The 19,577-nt window shown below is 39.6% G+C and overlaps 1 long non-coding RNA gene across 2 annotated transcripts in view; it reads left to right on the top strand.

The window, feature by feature from the left end:
• LOC140205914 (uncharacterized) overlaps positions 1–18,900 on the top strand; it is a 62,486-nt gene extending 43,586 nt beyond the window's left edge. For both annotated transcript variants that reach the window (XR_011887997.1, XR_011887998.1), the window contains 2 exons: positions 16,425–16,596; positions 18,772–18,900. This is a non-coding gene — a long non-coding RNA (uncharacterized lncRNA). The remainder of the gene's footprint in view (positions 1–16,424; positions 16,597–18,771) is intronic.
• Positions 18,901–19,577: the final 677 nt, after the last annotated feature.

Here is a 19,577-nt window from a genome sequence, read left to right as displayed (position 1 = left end):
CAAAGAACATCCAATGAGCAGCATATCTGTTGGTGAAAACATTTTGTCAATGAGAGAGGTCAAAGGAGAATGGCTAGACTAGTTCAAGCTGACAGGAAGGTGACAGTTACTCAAATAACCATACATTACAACAGTGGTGTGCAGAAGAGCATCTCTGAATGCACAACACATTGAACCTTGAAGTGGGTGGGCTACAGCAGCAGAAGACCACAAACATACAGGAGGTACCTAGTGAAGTGACCACTGAGTGTATATTATCAAGTCTGAGCTCACCTATTCACCAGCCTCCACTGCATCAGTGATAAAAGCTATTCCAAATTTTCTGGCCACTGACATACAATTTCCACGAGCTTTTCTCTTACTGATCTTCATGTCCTCTTTAAGTTCAGTTGTTTATTAGATCCACATCCTGATCTCTTGATTTGATTCGCAAAACAGCTCCAGATGATGCAGTTCCCCTTCTGGTATTGTTGATGACTTTCTCTTCACAGAGTACTTTTATCTTTCCCTTCTAGACTGCCATCATTATTCACTCCTGAGAAAGCCGAACTTAGATATCTACAGAATCTTTGTAAACTATCATTATACATTTTCTCTTTCACCTACACAGCCTTTGAACATGCTATAAACTACCAAATCAATGTCCATTTATCCCAACTGCATTTTCCCTTCATCTTTCTTGAACCCCTCAGCAGACTTTTAACACAGTTGCCCACTGCTATTTTTTTCTTCTCATGTTTAGCTGAGAACAACTATTGGTTCCTGTTTCAAGGTTACCTATTTACTTAGTAGTCATAGTCATAGTCATAATCATACTTTATTAATCCTGGGGGGAATTGGTATTCGTTACAGTTGCTCCATAAATAATAAATAGTAATAAAACCATAAATAGTTAAATAGTAATATGTAAATTATGCCAGTAAATTATGAAATAAGTCCAGGACCAGCCTATTGGCTCAGGATGTCTGACTCTCCAAGGGAGGAGTTGTAAAGTTTGACGGCCACAGGCAGGAATGACTTCCTATGACGCTCAGTGCTGCATCTCGGTGGAATGAGTCTCTGGCTAAATGTACTCCTGTGCCCACCCAGTACATTATGTAGTGGATGGGAGACATTGACCAAGATGGCATGCAACTTAGACAGCATCCTCTTTTCAGACACCACTGTGAGAGAGTCCAGTTCCATCCCCACAACGTCACTGGCCTTACTTGTCCCCAGAGAAACTGCTTAACTGGTTTCTTTTACCATAATCCCATTTCTGATTTCATACCCCACCCCATTTTATTCTAAGGCTAAATTAGGCTGCTCACAAACTCAGCATCCTCTTTAGATATGAAGCTGAGTCTTAGATATGAAACTTTTAATAAAATATTTCTTGCAATTGATAAACAAATTATATATTCCCTTTTCCTTAATATTACTCCCTAAATATGAACATTTTGACAGTGAACATGACCTTGTTTATCCATAAACATCTCTGTGTAATCCTCAATGAGATCTTGAAGTTTGTCTCTCCTGTCTTGAATCATAACATAAGTAGTTAGTATTCAGGCTAGAATGCAAAACATTTTAATGCTTGTCAACAATCTCCCCACTGCCTATGGCCTTTCTTGAGTTGTGAGTTTGCGAGTTTGATAGAAATTTTATGATTTGGCAAGGATTTTGCTCGCCTAAAAACAGCACTGCATGCAAAGTATCTCAATCTCAAAAGCACCTTTCCATTTCTTTAATTGACCCTAATGCTCTTTCTTTTGCTATCTTCTCTCCCTCAACTCTTCTCTGCTCCATACTGCCACCTAATACAGCACTCAGAACATGATACTGTCAGAAACTCTAGATCTCTAACTCTGTTTAGGCTTTCAATACTGCAGCCTAAACAGTCTGTTGTCAGTGATTGTTTGAAAACACTGGTTGATGATATTTGAATAGGTGACCCATTTCTGCAGGATTTCGATTCATATTTAATCAAATATAAAACTGAAAAGCCTTTGTAGATGAAGTAACAGACAATCGGTTTTCCCCACCTATGAGTTTGGCAGAACTTCTAACTGTGATTGTTGAGAGGTCCTGATGACGGTATTTATCCTTGCACCACACACCAGGCCAATCAATTTGGAAAAGTCCCTTACAAATTTGATCCGGTCCACACCTATAACCATGAGATCTATGAATTTCAGAATGCCCAACCCTTCTGAAATCCCCAATGGAATTATAAAACTGAAACCATCTCAAAAGTAATTCTCTGCCTGATGTGTAACACACTCATGAGTAGAAACTGAGGAACATTTCCCACTGGGGAGTAAAACTGCAACACCTCCCCATCAAAGAATTTGCCCCTCTCCTAACAAAAGCAGATTATCTTCCTGACTCATTGCTTCTCCCTTCTATCAACCCTATTCTCCAATTCACAATCCTTATTTTATTCTTTGCATGCTCTTCTTTGTTTTCAATCTTGGAATCTCTTTTCTCCTTATAAATCCGGTAGCTTTCTATTCCCACTTAATATATCACCCCGGGCCCCCATTTCTTCTGATATGGGACTGTCCTTGACCTCTGCTTGACTCATAGAACATTCATGGTCTTGATTTTTTGTGTGTAATGCTTTAAAAAAAACGCTCCAGCTTTGATCTCTCAGAAACAGTTGAATTTCCCAAATTGTCAGAATCGGAATCATGTGTTTTGTCACTGGCATAAGTCATGAAATGTGCTGTTTTGTGGCAGCAGGACTGTGTAGAGGCATGCCGTGAAGAATGCCCGGTATAGCTAAAGCCTGTAAGAACATGCAATGATGCTGATATTTTGTGATATCAATTTTGAATTCTGCAAAAAATTTTAACTATATTTTCTACGTTTCCTCCACATCATTGTGGTTTGAAAGGCCTGTACTGTGCTGTAATGTTCTATGTTTAACTATCTTATATGTTTTGGTTGCAAAATGTATCTGTCTTTCACAACAGCATCGTAAACTCAGACTACATTATCTTCTCAAATACAGAATATCTGCTAGCAAGGAAGATTAAAGTAGAATGAGCTGTAAGAATTATTCTTAATACACAATTCATATTGCTGTTACCTAATTGTCTAATCTGTGTAATTGTATTTGTGGGTATCCTATCATGATCACTGTGATTTTGCTGTTCACAAGCATCATTCAGGATTTCTACTGTTGCCCTGTTAAAGGTCCAATTCAGAACAGTTTGAGTCAAATGTGTATAATGCCCTGGGAAAAGTTTCACTGCTAATGTAATGGTCTTTCTGTAGAAGCAGTGTTTGGATTATGGTTAGAGATAACAGGTGCTTTGCAATGTGAGCCGTCCAATGACGGGAGGGTGTTTTCGTGCTATGTACCTGACACCAGGGTGATCTGGTTATTTTGTTTGGTGGGAGATGAAGACAGAAGATGCTGGAGTGGAGCCATGATCCGACGAAGGCTAGGGAGATCAAAGGAGGATTGGCGAAGGGGAAACCGTGAGCTCCAACTTGTGCACATTAGACTGTTCCATTAAAATGGGCCCTTTTCTTTTTTTGCTTTATCTTCACTAACCCTGTAGTCAAATTAAGAATTATAAAGCTAAATCATTTAATTGTATGCAGTTTACTGTCTGATATTCCATGGTACTGATTTGTTACAGGGGAACAAATCATGCAGCATCCAGCAAAAAAGGGGTTTCGGGGTGGACTCGCATCTCAATCTCACCCATTTGGTCGAGCCAGAGATTGTCTTCTCTGGACTTATGCAGCTGACAGAACTTCAGGGTTTATGTGTTAGATGATGGCTCCAATTATTCCCAGCGTGTTAGATTTGTGTTTTACTCTCAAAAGAATTGTTTTTTCTTCTTAAGTTAAGAAATCTATATTGCATTAGCTGCCTTGGTGGATTGCCACATTAGATCAGATGACAGAGAACAGGTGGGGGTATACCATAGAGGTTTGAATGCAAGGAGAAGAATTTGCCCATCTTTCTCGCACACGCTGACAACCTCCCCACCAGAAATTAATGCAGCGCTCAGCTTCGGGTCCACGCAGCTGAGTTTTGGATGCATTCTGGTTCATGAAGAGTGAGAGATGAGAGACCTGATAGAGCAAACAATAATACAGTGTCCAAGCAAGTGAGTAAGGGTGATATCTCAGCCAAATTGGCTGAGTCAGGTGTAATGCTACAGATGTGGAAAGTCAATGGAGCTTTGGGATTCACAGTGTTTTGTGTCAGAAGCACAGGTCAGACCCAAATGGATAGAACTCTTTATTCTGTACAGAAACCCAACTGTTTGCATCAATATCGTAACATCAGATTTACAGTGATTTAGATGAATGATGATGACTCAGTGACATTGTCAGCTGAATATAGCAATGGTAATGTTTTCACTAGCCAGATGAGCATAATGAAATGATATGGCAATATAAGATCTCACTTTCTTGGAGCAAAATAATACAATGAAATAATCCATTTGAATTGTTTCAGACTATATATCAAATGTCATGATCAGAAAATAGCATGGCGTGGAGAGAGAAACATGGCACAGAACACTTTTAATCAGTTGGATGTTTAAATAATTAGCAAAATGAACTAAACACAGCCCATAGTTAATCTGGAGAATTCTATATGCAACTTGGCTGTTGTATAAATTTTATGGTTACTCATGCATAAGGAGCAGAATATTATTTATAAAAGTGTGCCAATAGATAACTTGCCACATTGGCTGGTTAATTGTTCACCGTAAATGACCTGAGAGACCATTCATAAGAACTGTTCTGATGAATGGTCTTCAGTCTGTAACATTGACATCATTTCTCTTCCCACAGATGTGGTCTGACCTGCCGACTATTTCAAGCACTTTTTTTATTTTAGGTTTCCAGCATCTGCGGTTTTTCTTTATTTTCACTGTATGTTATCTCGAGTACGTAGGCAAGTTATAGATTTGGTGGTCGTTGATAGGAATGAGAGAAGAATTAAATGGGATTGTTGTAAGTAAGTGCTTAATGGACAATACAGTCCCATTGAGCCAATAGGCCTTTTTTCAAGCAAGATTACTCAATGAAAATTACTTCAGGGCTTGGAATGCTGCTTCTATTGTGGATAATTGCTAATCATGATAGTTAGTGTGATCCAGAGAAAGGATTAGCTATCACCCATTTCTGTTGGTTATGCTTAAGATTATTATCAATTTTTGTGTCCAAGGAAACAATTTGCATGTCAATTCAATCAATGTGATAAAGTATTCCAAGGGCACTGTAGTGACAGAAGTCAATATAATAAGCTCACATCCAAAAGAAAGGTAAACAAATACATCTTATGAAAGATTTTAATGATGGAAAGAGCTGATGAGGAACTGTGGAAGTAGACAGGGCAGAATTAGAGTGGTAAAGGATGCATCAGTTTGTACATTCATGTTGAAAATATTAAACGTTTAAAGATGTCTGGTGTTCAGAATGAATCCATAGAATAATGGAGACCAGGTGCATGCGGTGAGTATGGACAGGAAAAAAATTAAATAATGGTAAGATTTTGATATGGGAAATGATATACATAGGGGAATATTAAATGAATTAATGGAAGAAGAAATACATTGGAGAAAAAGCACAAAATATCTAGAAATTGGATTGCATGATGTCTTCATTTTAGGTATTAATCAGATAAAATTTGGACAAAATTTTTCCCAGAGTAGATTGCTCTTTAAACAAGTCCACCTGCCCTACCATTAGTTGAAGCCAAATGCTTCACACTATAACCATTGTGGAATGGTCTCATTGAAACTATCTAATTGATTTTGATTTCAGTGAGCAGTGGTTAGAAGCTTTGATACGATCAGATCTTTGAGGTCTGCCAGCGTCAGTTTATTTCACTCATACCCACAGGGGTTCCCTTTAACAGCTGGGATCTTTTCATATGCAGGAAAAGTTCCCATTCACTCAATGTGTAGTTCTTAGTGGAATGTTGAAAGAACTTCCTTATATTGAATGTCCTGTTTAGTATTCCTGAGGGAATCTGCTTTGCAGGAAAATTTTCAGCAGTTGGCACTCCCCAGAGGAATGGATTCTGGGGGAGAGGGCTACTTCTTCTTTGTATGGCTGTTCAGTGAAGTGTGCTTTCTAACCACTACAGCTGAGCACAGGTAAAATGAGAGTTTTGCAAACACCAGGGTAGTGGAGAAAAAAATAAGATTTTTTTTTGTCTGTGTTTGCCCTATTGTGCCTTGCATTACATTCCAAGCAAATGTGGAGACAAGAGTGTACTGCTTGCTGCATGAATAACAACAGCTGAAGCTTTTGGTTCTCATTACAAGCCAACTGATCCTCTCCACAAGGACTTGTATCTACATTGCTCCACTGTACAGTGAATCACATTTATGGAGGAAGGGATGTTGGGAGCTTCCTGCCTTGACCAATCAGTCCCCTCACCCCTGTCCCTACCACTATTGGTATATGGAACACAAGAATTTCAAGCAATCCTTTCTAGTGGTTGTCTTGTACACATTTAGAGGAAAATGGGGATCTGACTTTCTCTCTCTCATGCCTACATTGCCCTGGCAGTCATGTGTATGTTACTGTTGTCCTCCTTCAAGGAGTAATGTGCCTTTAAGGGTGAATGGCTGCTCAATACATCGTTGATGTGTTAAATTGAGTGAAACCTTGTTTCAATGGCTGTTTCTAGATGTAAATCACACTGTCTCTGGTTTTGAGCTAATTCTACTATATTCTCTGGGGATCTGATTCATTGTTAGTGCTAAATGTAATCACCTTCAATTATTTTTGAGAAATCAGATTTCTAGGTAAAGTGGGAGCAAACAATTTTGAAAAAATGGTTAAAATATAATGTTTGAATCTCAACTCTGTCTGAACATGCCCAGTCTGAGAAAATCTTCAGTGGATGGAATGAAACAGTGGGAAATGAAATGTACAGAAGGGGCCAAAATTGATGGTTTTTGTTTTTGTGGTGTTGAGTTGGGGAAAGTTTCCATGGAATTGGGACATAATGTCAAGCTGGCAGGAATATCACAGAGGTAGCATAGCATCAAATGAACTGTTGTGTCTGTGTTCTGCATGCAGACTGTTCCCACTCCTGTGCACAGAGAAACCTGACATTTTTGCAAGTGAGGATTAAATATTTGAGATTTTCTCTCTTTGTATGTTAGGGATTATTCTGTCTTTGTGAAGATCTTATTTTTTGATTCACTTGAAAGCTGCAATTATCTAAATCATAAAAAACTATTCATGTTTTGCTACATACATCAGGCCCACTCCTAAATGTTGGACATCCAGTTCTAGTTTGCTTTTCAGTGCAGTCCTGTATAAAGCTGTAACAACCTTACATGGAAGGAAGATTTTTTTAAAAACTTATTCCCTTCACAGGTCTACCAGCGAATTCATATAAAATGAAAATCTCACAAGCACACTCTGTAACTGAGGTGGCTTGCTTGGTGGGGCTATCAGAAGAGTCCTTGGTTTTCTTGTGAATCACTTAAAATGTTGGCCTGGGTTCTCACCTTTTTATCTGTACTGTTGTTTATTGTGTAATCATCTTTCCCTGAGATAGCATTTGAAATAACTGCCTAAACTCCTTCCACCAAAGTTAGCTGACATTTTACACAATATTACGTAACAAAAGTAAAGTAAGTTCCTGTTAATTTTGAGAAGAGTTTGACTTCAGGAAACTTTGAAAAGGAAGAGGAGAAATTGTATAACATACTGGTAATTTTTGCAATGGGTTGGGTAAAGCACAATTTGATTGATAACGGATTAAATCAATCACAAAAAGAGTCAGGGTGGATGTAAAATTGGCTAACCATTGAACAAGAAACCATAATTGTTAGTCAATATGTCCATTAAAAGCTTCTTAATCCTATCTTCATATCTTGTATTTAGAAAAGATAGTAATGAAGGTCCCTTGTCTTTTTTTCATCTAGTTTATCAGTTTCATTAACATCAATTGGTTTAGAAGTACTGTTTTACTTTGTTCACATTTTTGATGTTGTTGCTTTAAAACAGTTAGGTTGTGATTCATATTATTACTAGTGCACTCACATGCATTATCTGAGTTGACTTAAACATTTCCACTGCTGTACCCTGAAAATGATTTACGGACTGCCCTTTCTGCATGGGTTGACTTTCTCGTCTACATATTCTGTTAATCTTTTGTTTCCACTATCAGAGCAACCAGTTAAAGAGAAGGTGTTTCTGGCTCCCCCAATCTTGCCTTTTTCCTTGCTTTCCACCTTTTATATATACATGACTTTGTGTATATGTGAATTTTTCTAATACTCTGCAATTTTGTCTTTTCACCTTTGTGTCAGTGTCATGGTGCACACATGGGCACACACACCTGTGCATGAGCATGTCCGTCACTGTGCGTGTGTTTCCACCACTGTACACGTGTGTGTGTGCACGCACTTACTGCATCTGGAAGAGCTCACGCTTTCTGTGAAGCACTTATGCAAGTCCTTCTTGCAGAAGTCTGAGTCAGAAACATAAGCCAAGTCCCTGGACAAGTTCAATGACATCACAGTAAGCAGCTATAATAGGACTCGACACAGGTATCACTAAATGCCACCTATTCTTTGTTCCCTTCATTAAGAAAATCATTAAATAAAGCTGAAACACCTAACAATCAACTATTGTCAATGGTTACAGCCTGGCACAAAGAGCCACAACTGGTCATTCCTACACAAGTGCAGCATAAGTACATTTCCTTTGGCCCATCAAGACACACCATCCATGAAGCACCCATTCTCCCATCTTACCCATACCCATTTTGCTTCTCCCACATTCCCATCAACTTTTCCCTGGATTCTCTCACTTATCTTTACTAGGGCACTTTAGAGAGGCTGGTTAACCTTCATGTCTTTTAAGATGTTGGAGGAAACCAAAGCAACTGGAGGAAATCCGAATGGCGTCAGGAAGAACCTGTAAACTTCACACAGGTGTCTGCTATTCCTCACGATTGGCCTTCGGCACTCTTCATTGAATTTGCAACTCATGGTCATTTTCACGTCTTGTATTGCTCTGCTGCCACAAAACCACAGATTTTACAAACTACATCAATGATGATAAACCTGATTCTGATTCTGCAGAGGTCACATTTGAACCTGGCTCACTGGAACTGTGAGGCAGTAACTCTGTGACAACAGAGCTTTAGGAATAATCGTTTACAACGTACCTCCATATTTCAAAGCTACCATTCACTCATTCTGCATTTTTCTTCTCCGTCACCCTCAGTTTTTTCATTACACTTGTATTGTCAGATTTATTCTCCAATAATTTTTGGATGAAACAGAATTTTCACAGCTAAATACTGGGGGAGTGAAGAGAGGACTGAAGGGAAATTCCCTTGCTACATTTGTGGCATGATTACCATCACAGACCTGAGTCCTCCTAATGGCCCAAACTAACACTGACTCGCGCTCTGTTGTAAATTTAATCTCAAACTAATGCTTCTAACACAAAAAAACTACAAATACTCAAGTATGAACTAAATGAAAACACTGAAAACATTTAGCATGTTTGAAGGGGTATGGGCCAAATGCAGGCAAATATGGGGCAAGCTTAGATGGGCATATTGGTCAGCCTGGACAATTTGGGCTGAAGGGCCTGTTTCTGGGCTGTGTTACTCTATGGTCCAAAGTCAGGCAGCACCTGTGGAAGGTGAAACAGAACTACCATTTTAGGCTGAAATACCAGCTGTGTGCTATATGAGAGGATCTGATAAAGGATCCTCAACTTTATAATTTTAATTTTTCTTAAGTCAAAAATCATCTATTTCTGCCTCTATACTTGATCCACAATGATAGCAGAAGAGCTTCTAGAACAATATTTTATACTTAATCAAGGTAGAAATCCTAAGAAATTTAGTTGTCTCAGACTTTTTAGGAAATTGATAAAAAAAAGCAATCAGGAAGTCAAAATGGATACGAGTTAAAAAAAATAAAAATTCAAAGACAAAAAAAAGAGGAGTTTTTAAAAGTTGAGCTGTAATGATATTAAAAATGATCAGAAACAATGGAAGTGTTGCTAAAATAACTAACTAAAAGCTGGAATGCTAAAACACAAACTAACCAGAAAACTTGATCAGCAGAGCAATGTTTTAAAGAATGGTGGAATTAAGAGTTGAAAGGAACTGGTTGTTACAAAGCAAAGTATAAATATTGGGAATAACAATTCATGAAAGCATGTAAAACAAGCAAATAGTTCAAAACTAATGTAGCCATTTCTCAGAAAGCTGTCTAACTGCTCATTTGCATTGTGGTGGGGATGGTAGGTGGAGGCAAATACCAAAGTATTCGGCTCATTGTAGTGCAAGGACCAGGAAATGTAATGTCCTGAGCCTCATCTGCATAATCTTTATCTATTCTCCAGCAAAAACTACAGCAAACATAACTGAATGACATCCTGTTGGAGAACATGAGAAACTGTTCCTAGAATGCTTGTAAATGCCTTGGTGGGAAGTTTGTGTGTAGCAGTGGGAGAGGGAGGGGAATCCAAGATGGAGAAACCTGAGACTTTTTATGACTTGAAAGAAAAAAATACTCAAAGATAGAATGAAGATCATTACAAAAAAATGTCATTGAAGATCATTCTATTCCATTGTATTGTATCTGAAATGGAAAGAACCAAATTACTGTAATTTTCTGACAATTAATTTGAATTTCGACCAAGGTACAATTTGAGCCTTTCATTTTATTATAAAACTCAAATATTTGCTTTCAAGACCCCAATTGTCTGCAAGAGATGTTTTTTAATTGAAAAACTCCATCTAAATTGAGTTCACATTCAAAACTTGAGAGCAACACACATAAAAGTTGTTGGTGAACGCAGCAGGCCAGGCAGCATCTCTAGGAAGAGGTGCAGTCGACGTTTCAGGCCGAGACCCTTCGTCAGGACTAACTGAAGGAAGGAATAGTAAATGAGAATCTATTTGTATAATAATTTGATAAATTGATGTGAAAGTGACAGTCATGGTTATAAACTTCATCAACACCAAAGGAGAGTTGATTGTGCATTGTAGTCTATTCTTTCCCATATTTGATGTTTCATAAAACAATAATAACGAAAGGTGTAAACTCAGCAGCAAATAAGAGCCAGGTTGCCCCCTGCTGGCTAGAAAATGAATTACATAAACTTGTATAATTCAGTTTGTATCGTCATTGAAAATCAGAATTAGATTTATTACTTCTGACATATATCATGAAATTTGTTGTTTGGAGTAATGCAGTGCAATACATAAATTATAAGTTACAATAAGAAAAATATATAATATAACTAGTGCAAATAGAGAGCAAAATAGTCAGGTGGTCATGGGGTGTTTAGAAACCCGATGGTGGAGGGGATGTAGCAGTTCCTAAAATGTTGAATGTGCATTGTCAGGCTCCTGTACCTCCTCCCTCATAGTAATAATGAGAAGGCGGCGTGTCCTGGGTGGTGAGGATAGTGATGGACATTCCAGTTTCATACAGATGGAAACAACTCACATCATGCCAATATTGTTCGGAACCATTTATGCTGCCTCCTAAATGTTTAAAGTCATCAGGTTAAAAAAAACCTACTGTGGATTTATAGGAATTTACCAAACAGGATCCTCTATGCTGCAGAGTAACCACACATCTAACTTGCTGTTTGAGGAATTCCAGAGACAAAATTCATTCTTTTAAAACTAAATCAAGAAAGTTAATGCTTCAAATTTTTTAGAAAGTACTTTTCCTCCCCCAGATTTTTGGGCATAAACAGAGAAAAAAAAACTCAGCAGATGTGTCTCAAAATCTGTTAATAGTTTTTGAAGGGTAACCAAGGGGATTGATGAGGGTAGAGTGGTAGACATTGTCTATAAGAGCATTAGCAAAGCCTTTGACAAAGGCCCCACATGGAAGACTAGTCTGGAAGGTTGGATCACATAGGATCCAAGCAGAGCCAATCAAATGTGTACATAATTGGTTTGATGGTGGAAGATTTGTTTTTTTTTCTCCCCCTGATTAGAGGCCTGTGACTCATGGTGTGCCACAGTGCTGGGTCCATTGTTTATTATTTACCTAAATGATTTGTATGAAAATGTACAAGGCGTGTTCATTAAATTTGCATATGACACAATGTGCTTTTTTTTGCTGGTGGGGGGAGGGGGGATCGTTGCTCGCTGCCGCTTACGTGCAGGAGGGGGAAGCTGGGGGGTACTTTGGGGTTCTTACGTTTAACTGTCGTTCATTCTTTGGGGCACTTCTCTGTTTTCGTGGATGTTTGTGAAGTAAAAGCATTTCAGGATGTATATTGTATACATTTCTCTGACATTAAAATTGGACCTTTGAAATAGGTGGTATTGTTTTAGTGAAGAAAGTTATCAGAAATAGTAGGGCAATCTTGATCAGCTAGATAAGAAGCAAATCAAACAGAATCAAGTCTAATTCAGATAAGTGTGTGAAGTTGCACTTTGGGAGGTCGAAGCAGGGTAAGACCTTCATGGGGACTAATAGGGCCCTGGAGAGTGTTGTAGAATAGGGCAACTTAGGAGTCCAAGTACATAGGGTAGGAGTACAAGTACTCCTGTGAACATGGTGTCAGAGGGTGGTGAAGGTAGCAATTAGCATGCTGGCCTTCATTAGTCAGGGCACTGAGTACAGGAGTTGGATTGTTATGTTGCAGCTGTATAAGACATTGGCCAGGCGGCACCTGGTGTATTGTGTTCAGTTTGTGCTGCTGTGTTATAGGAAAGACATATTAAGTTGGAAAGAGGGTAAAGATGATTCATGAGAACATTGCCAGGACTCAGGGGGCTGAGTTACAGAGAGTGATTGGGCAGTCTTTGTTCCATAAGAGTGTGGGAGGCTGAGGGTGATGTTGTAGTGGTTCATAAAATCATGCCGGGCATGGATAGTGTGACTGCACACAGCCTTTTCCCTCAGGATATTGTTTCAGAAACTCAAAAATATAGGTCTCTTAATTTTTCCCCACCCACCTTGAACCCGAGGGATGATGCGGCTGTGGAGTGGAAGGGATTGAGGCAAGTACAATAACATTATGTAAAAGACTTTTGGACAGGCTCGCGGATGGAATGAGTAAAAGGGTGTGGGCCAAATACAGGCAGATGTCACCAGCTTAGATGGGCATCCTTGTCAACATGGATGAGTTGCGCTGGGGGCCCATTTCTGTCATTAGTTACTCCTTGATTCTATGACTAAATTTGATCAGAAATTATTTCAATTATATTTTGCAAAGGAATAATTTCTTTGACCTGTTTTTTGAGCAGAAATAGCCTTTGCCCAATCTATACCTACACAAGATCTTGTTCAGATTTAAGCTTGAGTCAAAGGGTTGCTAATATTCAGAAGCCAAGTGGTTGATATTTCATACTTAACTGGGAGAAAATTATGTCAGAACTTGGTATAAATTAAATTTGACTATATATGTATTCATCTTAGTTAATTATTTCAGAACTCAAGTAACTGCTCTCTGTGGACCTTCACGGTACCAAAAATAAAATTTTACATTTATATTATGATGTCAATGGCCCTTCTCACGAATATCGGAAAGGTCTTTGTTATATCAGACAATATTAACATTTGAGGGTAAGAGGCAATAATACCAACCTGATTCTCTCTTTGCCAGCAACCCTACTTGTACTAGGAAGTCATCAAGTCCTTGGTGAAGGGAAGTTCAAATGAATATTTTAAAGTCGCTATCTGAACCTTTCATTAGTAAGACCAACTGCAGCATCCTGCTGCTACTGAGTTATGCACTTTTGTCAGGATTTTACCTCATTTTATGTTATTGATCCAAGAGTGTCTGAAATAGTGCTGTAAAGTTTCAGTGCTGTTACCATTAAAACAATGTGGACTTTCCAAGAAAGTACGGTGGTGAAGAGATAACAGATTAATTGGTCATGATCTTTCATGATCTTTCAAGAATCACTTGATACTGGCATGGTCCTGGAGGACTGAAAAATTGCAAATGTCACTCCACTCTTTAAGAAGAGAGGACAAGAGAGGAAATCATAGGCCAGTTAACCTAACTTCAGTGGTTGGGAAATTGTGGGAGTCCATTATTACGAATGAGGTATTGGGGTACTTGGAGACTAAAGATGAAATAAGTCAATGTTAGCAAGGGAAATCACAGATTAGGAATCTTTGAGGAAGTAACAAGCAGGGTGGACAAAGGAGAGGCAGTAAATGTCATTTACTTGGATTTTCAGAAGGCATTTGATAAGGTGCCTCACATGAGGCTGCTTAATAAGATAAAATCCCATAGTGTTACAGGAAATATACTGGCATGGATAGAGGAATGGCTGACTGGCAGGAGGCAGCAAGTGGAAATAAAGGAAGCTACTCACTGGTTGGCTATCAGTGACTAGTGGTGTTCTTCAGGGGTCAGTATTGGAACCGCTACTTTTCACATTGTTTGTCGATGATTTAGATAGTTGTATTGATGGCTTTGTGGCAAAGTTTTCAGATGATATGAAGCTAGGTGGAAGGGTAGGTAGTGCTGAGGAAGCAATGCAATTGCAGAAGGACTTAGACAAATTGGAAGAATGGGCAAAAAGGTGGCAGGTAGAATGCAGTGTTGGGAAATGTATGATGATACATTTTGGTAAAAGACACAATAGTGCAGACTGTTATCTAAATGGGGAGAAAGTTCAAACATCAGAGGTGCAAAGGGACTTAGGAGTCCTTGTGCAAGACTTCCAGAAGGTTAATTCGCAGGTTGAGTCTGTGGTAAAGAAGGCAAAAGCAATGTTGGCATTTATTTCAAGGCAAATAGAATATAAAAACAAGGAGACAATGCTGAAGCTTTATAAGACAATAGTCAGGCCACACTTGGAGTATTGTCAACAGTGTTGGGCCCCTTATATTAGAAAGGATGTTCTGTCATTGGCGAGAGTCTAGAGGAGGTTCATGAGGATGATTCCAGGAATGAAAGGGTTAACATATGAAGATCATTTGGCAGCTTTTTCATCATGGTTAATTCACTAACCCTCTCAACCCCTCTCTCCTGCCTTCTCCCAGTAGACTTTGATGCTAATCTGTCTAAATGTTTCTGCAGACTCTCTGCTTCCTCAACACTACCTAGGCCACAAACCCATCAATTCCATCATTCAAATTATTAACATGCAATATGAAAAGAAATGGCCCCAATACTGACCCCTACAGAACACCAACAGCCATAGACAGCCAACTAGAAAAGGCCCTCTTTATTACCCAACTTTCCTCCTGTCAATCAGTCAATTTCCTATCCATGCTAGTATCTTTACTTGAATACCTTGAACCAGTTCTTATCTTGTTAAGTAGCCTCATGTGTGCGACCTTGTCAAATGCCTTCTGAAAATCCAGTAAACAATACACTGACTCTCCTTTGTCTTTCCTGCCTGTTATTTCCTCAAAGAATTTCAACAGATCTGTCAGGCAGGGTTTCTCCTAATGGAAACCATGCAGACTTTGTCCTATTTTATCATGTGCCTTAATAATAGGCTCCAACATTTTCCAACCACTGAAATCAGACTAACTGGCTTATAATTTTTTCTGCCTCCCACCATTCTTAAAGAACTGAGTGATATTTGCAACTTTCCAGTTTTCCAGACCCATTCCAGAATCTGGTGATCCTTGAAAGATCATGACTAATACCTCCACAATTTCTTCAGCTACGTTTTTCAGAACCCTGGGGTAGTCTATCCGGTCCAGTTAACTTATCTACCTTCAGAACTTTCAGCTTCCCATGCACCTTCTCCTTAGTGATAGCAATTACACTCACTTATGCCACCTGACACTCTTGAATTTCCAGCATACTCTTAGTTTCTTCCACAGTGAAGACTGACACAAGATCACTTTGTCTCTCATTACTACCTCTCCAACATCATTTTCTAGCAGTCCAATATCCACTCTCCTCTTTTTTACTCTATGTATCTGAAAAAGATTTTGGTATCCTCTCTTTATATTATTGTCTAGCTCAACTTCATACTTCATCTCTTCTCTCCTTACAGCTTTTTTTTTTAAGTTGGTTTCTGTTGGCTTTTGAAACCTTCCAAATCCTCTAACCCAAAATTACAATGGCAAAGTAAGTTGGGGGTCTGTTGCACAGACTTAATGCACTTAGAACGAAACTCACAGATGGGTATTTGCACCCAAGCTCCTTACACACACACTGAACACAGAATCCTAACCAATTGTTTCTCATCTTTTCTGTTATATGCAGATCAGAACTGTCCAAAGTACTACACAAGACCAAATGACAGTAGTTTAACATCCACAATGGAAATCTACACTTTGCAATTCTCCCTTAGATTTCCTCGTTACCTACTTCATCAGTTCCAACGCACCAAGTATAAAGCTTTGGAAAACTGTGATCCTGATCTCTCACCTCAGTTACTGTATTATTAAACAACATGTGGCCTCTTCATTTCTTCTAATAAACTACAGGATATACATTTATTTCTCTTATTAAAATAATTTCTCTAGGCCTAGTGAAGGAAGAGCAGGGGTTTGAGGGAATGGACATACATGGACCCAGTGTGGAGAGGAATGCCTCTGGGAAAGCAGAGCGATGCAGGTCTGAAGTGGAGAGCGGGAATCTGGGACAGTAAGAACAACAACACAAGGAATTTGCAGTGAAAGGTTTCAGGTAAAGCAGGTAAATAGCCGGTGTGAATATAGGCTAGTTTTAAATTAACATTTTGGTTAGCATATACTTTTTTTTCCCAAGAACTAGAAAAAAAGAGTCCATTTAGCTCAACTCCTCCTTTGTGATGAGTGGGAACCTTTTCGTACTAATCCCATCTCCCAGCACTTGGTCCATAGTCCTCTGTGCCAAAGCAATCAAAGTGTTCAATTCGACAATTAAATGCCTTGATGACCCAACTCCAATCACTTTCTCAGGAGAGTACTCCAGGTAACCTCTCACTTTCTGGGTGCAGCAGGTTCCCCCTCATATCCCCTTAAAATGGCTTCCCCATTTCCTAAACCTATCTAATACCCCGGTTCATATTTTTACCGTTGTGCTGTATGTATTTAATTTTGGCAGTTCTGTAAGAGCAGTCTGTTCTGTTTTCATGCTTGTTTGGGTTACTCAAGATAAGAGATGAGGAGAATTGTGTGCCATCCAATTAGGATGGTCGATTAAGGGGAAGTTTCTCTGGTGAGGGACACTAAGGTTGGGCTTGGGGCTTTTATTCGAAAGGAGATGAAGAGAGAAGATGCTGGGGAGAACCAGTTGTATCATATGAACAAGTGGGAGACCAGTTTGCTCATGATGGATTGCGAGCGACGGTCGGAAGGTGGTGTGTGCTTTCACATTGACCGAGGGCCCAAGTGTGTAAGTGACAGAGAAGTTCCAGATGAGCTCCAACTTGAGCACATTTGACTGTTTAATTAGAATGAGCCCTTTTCTTTTCATTATTCTTTACTAACCCTTTAGTTAAGATTCTTAAACATAATTCCTTTAATTGCATGCACTGTGCTGTCTGTTATTTCATGGCATTAATTTGTAACAGGGCAGCAAATTACACAGCATCCACACAAACCAGCGTTAGGGGTGGGATCGAGCACGCCTCAGTCTCATGGGTTTGGCAGGACCAGAGGTCATCTTCCCTAGACTTAGGCAGCCAGGTCATCTTCCCTAGACTTACGCAGCCAGGTCATCTTCCCTAGACTTACGCAGCCAAGGAAATCAGGGTGTTTCACCTGTATCCTCCAGTTTTATCAACCTCCAATATGGTAAAGTTTCCTGCTTACTCAATCTTATAAATAGTACCTCAATCATATCTTCGGTTAACCTTGTCCATTCCAGGGAGAACAGATCTAGCTCTTCCAGTCTCTCCTCATACCAGAACTACTCCACTCCAAGCCACGTTCTGGTCAATTTTCTCTGCACCCTCCCCAGTGCCATCACCTATTTTCCATACCTTGGTGATCAGAACTACATCGTATTCCCCAGCTGATGTCTGATCAAGGTTTTATAAACTCCCAGCATAACCACCCTACTTCTGTATTTGATGACCATATAATGAAGGCCAATATCATATTTATCTTCCTAATCATGTTATCTGCCTGCATTGCCACCTTTAGGGATCTACGGATTTATACTTCAAAAAAAAAACTTTGTTCCTCAATATTCCCAAGATCACATCCTTCATTGTATATGTATTAGCCTCATTAGTGTTCCCATCATTGTTAACTCTTCAAATAAGGAGACACATCTTTCTCCCTTATTAAGCAGAGAGAGAACCTGTGGTATGTCAAATGCCGGGTGAACAATGTAGTCTTTGGGGTAACTGTTGTTTTGCTCATAGTTGAGTGCTTGGTGGTGAGCGCCGATGCTTTTTTTTGCCAGTGGGGGGTGGGGGGGATTGTTGCTTGCTGCTACTTATGCACAGGAGGGAGGGGAGCTGAGAAGGGACTTCGGAGTTCTAACATTTGACTGTCATTCATTCTTTGTGGCACTCCTCTGTTTTCATGGTTGGTTGCGAATACAATGCATTTCAGGATGTACATTGTATACATTTCTCTGACATTAAATTGCACCTTTGAAACCCTTTGAAGTCAACTAAGTTGGTGAGAAAGGATCTGCCCTTGACAAGGCCATGCTGTCCATCTCAGATTGGTCTATGCCTTTCCAAATGAATCATTAATTCTCTCCCTGAATTTTTTTCAGTTCTCCCCCCCCCCCACAATATTAGGCTCACGGGGTTCATTTTGTTGCCATTTTGAAAAGGGGGACAATACTTACTGTCCTCTAGTCATTTGTAACCTTAAGTCCAGCGGAGCTTTAGAAATCTCAGGCTGAGCTCTTGCAATCCTTTCTTTACAGCTTTTAAATAAAGAAGAAGAAGAAGAAGAAACATGGAAACAGAAACATAGAAAATAGGTGCAGGAGTAGGCCATTCGGCCCTTCGAGCCTGCACCGCCATTCAGTATGATCATGGCTGATCATCCAACTCAGAACCCTGTACCAGCCTTCCCTCCATACCCCCTGATCCCTTTAGCCACAAGGGCCATATCTAACTCCCTCTTAAATATAGCCAATGAACTGGCCTCAACTGTTTCCTGTGGCAGAGAATTCCACAGATTCACCACTCTCTGTGTGAAGAAGTTTTTCCTCATCTCGGTCCTAAAAGGCTTCCCCTTTCTCCTCAAACTGTGACCCCCTTGTTCTGGACTTCCCCAACATCGAGAATAATCTTCCTGCATCTAGCCTGTCCAATCCCTTTAGGATTTTATGTTTCACAAGATCACAAGACAAAGGAGTAGAAGTAGACCATTCAGCCCAGAGTCTGGTCCGCAGCTCCCCCATGAGCTAAACTATTCACCCATCTAGTTCCAATTTCCGGCTTTTTCCCCATATCCCTCGATACCCTGACTAGTTAGATACCTGTCAATCTCCTCCTTAAACACCCTCAATGATCGGGCCTCCACAGCTGTATGTGGCAACGAATTCCACAAATCCATGACCCTCTGGCTAAAAAAATTTCTCCTCATCTCTGTTTTAACTGGGTACCCTCTAATTCTAAGACTATGGCCTCTTGTCCTGGACTCACCCACCAAGGGAAACAACCTTTCCACATTTGCTCTGTCCAACCCTTTCAACATTCGAAATGTTTCTATGAGATCCCCTCT

Source organism: Mobula birostris, chromosome 12, assembly GCF_030028105.1.
Source record: "Mobula birostris isolate sMobBir1 chromosome 12, sMobBir1.hap1, whole genome shotgun sequence".
Classification (NCBI taxonomy): Eukaryota; Metazoa; Chordata; class Chondrichthyes; order Myliobatiformes; family Myliobatidae; genus Mobula; species Mobula birostris.
This window is presented reverse-complemented; position numbering and strand designations above follow the sequence as displayed.